This window comes from Palaemon carinicauda, chromosome 5 (assembly GCF_036898095.1).
Source record: "Palaemon carinicauda isolate YSFRI2023 chromosome 5, ASM3689809v2, whole genome shotgun sequence".
NCBI lineage: Eukaryota > Metazoa > Arthropoda > Malacostraca > Decapoda > Palaemonidae > Palaemon > Palaemon carinicauda.
The window spans coordinates 184,401,294-184,405,293 of NC_090729.1; positions in this window are offsets into that span (position 1 = coordinate 184,401,294).

The window sequence follows — 4,000 nt, forward strand, 5'->3', positions numbered from 1 at the left end:
AACGAACATGAAAATTCCTGTCTGGTTTTTCCTCTGTGATATTGTCTGTCTTGTGAACTTGTTATGTCCTGTTGCCTTGAGGTTTTGTATATAAGGAGAATGTTCCACAATAATATAACTCAGTCGTTTCCAATCTGCCTTTGAGTTCACACCCTCTCTCGGCACCGTCACAATAGTTAGGAAGATATGCTTCCAAGAATTGCCCAACTAGCTTTAAAATCAAACTAATCAAGGAACATAAAACTACATATTCATAGCTAGACACTTGCTCTTTACTATATAGGGTAGATGATTCTTCTATACTATTATTACTGAATTCTTAATAAAATATAACTATTTTCATCGTAAAGCTATATCTAAATTTCATGTTAATGTTTTACTCTGATATAAAAAGCTTTGTTCTTAAATTTACTATAGTTACATAAATAAAATAATTTTGTCAATAAAAAAAATAAGTAATACGATGTCACCACATCATCTGTCCAAGAAAATAAACTTTCATATCTATTTCAACAGGAAAATATCAATATCACTTCATTCTGATGGTCTACAGAACAGAACCTTTCCTCTATCCCCATAGAACTATTTTCAATACTGAGAATACATTTCCCGATCCATCTGACCTGAAATGTTTTGATGCTCAGGGTTTCGAAACGTCTGTTAGACTCTGACGCAACTGACAACCTTCGGTCATTTCTGGCTGTATCGCAGCGAGAATTTCTGGGACTTTCAACCAACAATTTGCTGGTTGTAATGAATCAAATTGCAGGTTAAAGAGGAAGATAGCATCGAACACTCGTTTACGGATTGTTGGATGGAAGCCTTATGGGAGGTAACATTGTTCTGAGAGAAGCTAATAGAATGGTGCTATGCGAGTTATTTGCATACAGGCACACATACACCCACATATATATATATATATATATATATATATATATATATATATATATATATATATATATATATATATATATATATATATATATAAATATATATATATATATGTATGTATATATATTATATACATATATACATATATACTACATACGTTTGTCCAAGTATATACAAAGATATTCATATAGAAAGCTATACAAACACACACACAACCACAAACACACGAACACACGCACACACACACGCACACACACACACACACACACACACATATATATATATATATATATATATATATATATATATATATATATATATATATATATATATATATATATATATATATATATATATAGCCTACCTTTACATCTGTATTCTCATTGGAGGATGTGGCAAAGTAAGCCGGGCAGGAGAGAGAGAGAGAGAGAGAGAGAGAGAGAGAGAGAGAGAGAGAGAGAGAGAGAGAGAGAGAGAGAGGCATCTCTTTGTCTGAGGAATCAGCAATTAACTCTCATTAGTAAGATTAACATAATGGCTCTGTACCAATACAGCTGATAATGACAGTTCTATATTGTCCCAGAAACATCCAAGATTTCATTGTGCAATGAAATTGAAGCATTTCAGATTCTATCACTGTTCCATGGGGTAATTTCATGCAGCATATCTATTTTACTATTATTATTATCATCATTATCATAATTATTATTATCATAACTATCTCTCGCCATGTATGACCAGTAATTAACTCGATAATTCATTAATGATAGAATCATGCTTGACCCAAGATATTTTGCATGTATGAGATATTTACTTCAAAATGAATTGCCTTTTTGGTGAAGGCTGCAATGAATATCAACCGTTATACATTTTCATTTTACATTTCTGAAGACACAAACGCACACACACACATATATATGATATACATAAATATATATATGTATGTATCTATGTGTATGTAGAAAACACGACAGCTGACGCTTGATGAGCCCAAACTCGCATTGTGAGTCTGGTGATGTCACCAACAAGACGAACGCACTAACTCCAATCAAATCTCTTCCTTTTTCCTATTGTGGTTAAAGTATATATCCACACACATACAGACTGAAACACACGCACACGCACACACAAACACACACACACACACACACACACACACACATATATATATATATATATATATATATATATATATATATATATATATATATATATATGCTTAGAAAATATATAGAGGTCGAAATGTAATACCTAATTACATTTTACTGTCTATCATTACAACAGCTTAAAAAATAAATTGAACTGATAGGTTAATGCTAGAAGAAATATACCCGGTATATATGTATATATGTGCATTTATATCTGTGTGTTTAATTCTACCCTTCAACTCCCCAAATTAATTTCCTCTCGGAGGGTAGACTTTGGTCCTCATCTCTGCTGGGTTCAATTTGTTTGAAATAAAGGTTCAACTAATCAATTTTAAGTGATGAAGGCCATTAGGATAATGGAATTTAATCCGTGTAGTCGAAATTCCCTGGTAAATACTGGGGCTTAATCAGCTGAAGCATAAGCTAATACTAGTGTAACCAGGTTAAATATCAGGGAACAGCGTTAGTACGGTTGGTCTCGAAATTTTTAAAATAATCATGATTTTGTTCTCATATATTAACATTTTTATCAGGAAACAAGGAATTTTAGTAGAATTGGTCTCAATTTAGTTTTTCAAATAATCATTTGGTTCTTATGAGTATATTTGTTTTTAGGAGGAAACATGGAATTTCAGTAGGGTTGGTCTCAATGTTTTAAAAACATTATTTTGCTAGTATATATAATTATTTTTTCAAGAAACATGGAAAATTACTATGGTTGGTATACACACACACACACACACATATATATATATATATATATATATATATATATATAGAGAGAGAGAGAGAGAGAGAGAGAGAGAGAGAGAGAGAGAGAGAGAGAGAGGGGGGGGGGGAGGGAGGGTTGGTCACAAAATGAAAAAAAAATAATGATTTTCTTCTTATGTATACAAAATTTTTTATCAGAAAACATGGAATTTTCATAGAATTACTCTCAACATTAAAAAAAAAAATCCTGATTTTCTTATCAAAGATGAACTTTGCATAACACGTGGACAGCTTTTTATAAATGGTAACGGAATATTTTTTCTTTATTTCTTTATCCTTTTGAAGTTTGAACGTGAATGATTTGGTGGAAAACCTCATTTCATGAAACGAAAGTGGAATTGACGTCTCCATCTCTGGCTTAATTCAATTTGAATGCTAAAACTTTAAAATGTTTCTTCTTTTCCCATTAACATTATATTTGTTTACAACATATTACTATTATCCCTATCTGTATTATTATTACCTGTGTACTCGACCAGTCAAAAAAGACGGCTAAATATTTAAATAGAACATATCCATGCATACACACACGCACACACAGATTCAACGCCTTCCACCCCTCCCCCTTTCCTAACTACAACTCCTCTCACCGGGGTATGACTACTCCCTCTCTCCCATCACCCGAAGGATGGGGAGAGACTGAGTACTTAAACGTCTGGCAATGCCAATGAGCAAGGACGGATATACATATACACACACACACACACACACACACACACATATATATATATATATATATATACATATATATATATATATATATATATATATATATATATATATATATATATATATATATATATATATATATATATATATATATATATATATAGCCATACACATGCTCTTTACTATAGGCAATAGGGTAGATTATTATCATCCTTATTATGAAACTATTTAATCCTCCATTTAAAAAATAACAAATTAAGGGTATATTAGAACCAAATCGTAATAAGCCCTATGGATCGAAACAAACTCACCAACAGCAGATATAAAAAGTTCGAGTCAGTCCTTCCTCGAAACGTGACTTATCTCGTGAAGTTCTTGCAAAATCTCTTATCTCAACTTCGACTGTATTTCGTATCATTAGCGAAGGGAAACTTAGAAAAGATCAGCGGGGAAACTTTGCTTAGCAATTATATATCTATTTCCGGGAAGGTAAGTATTCATGCACTTCGAACGATATATAT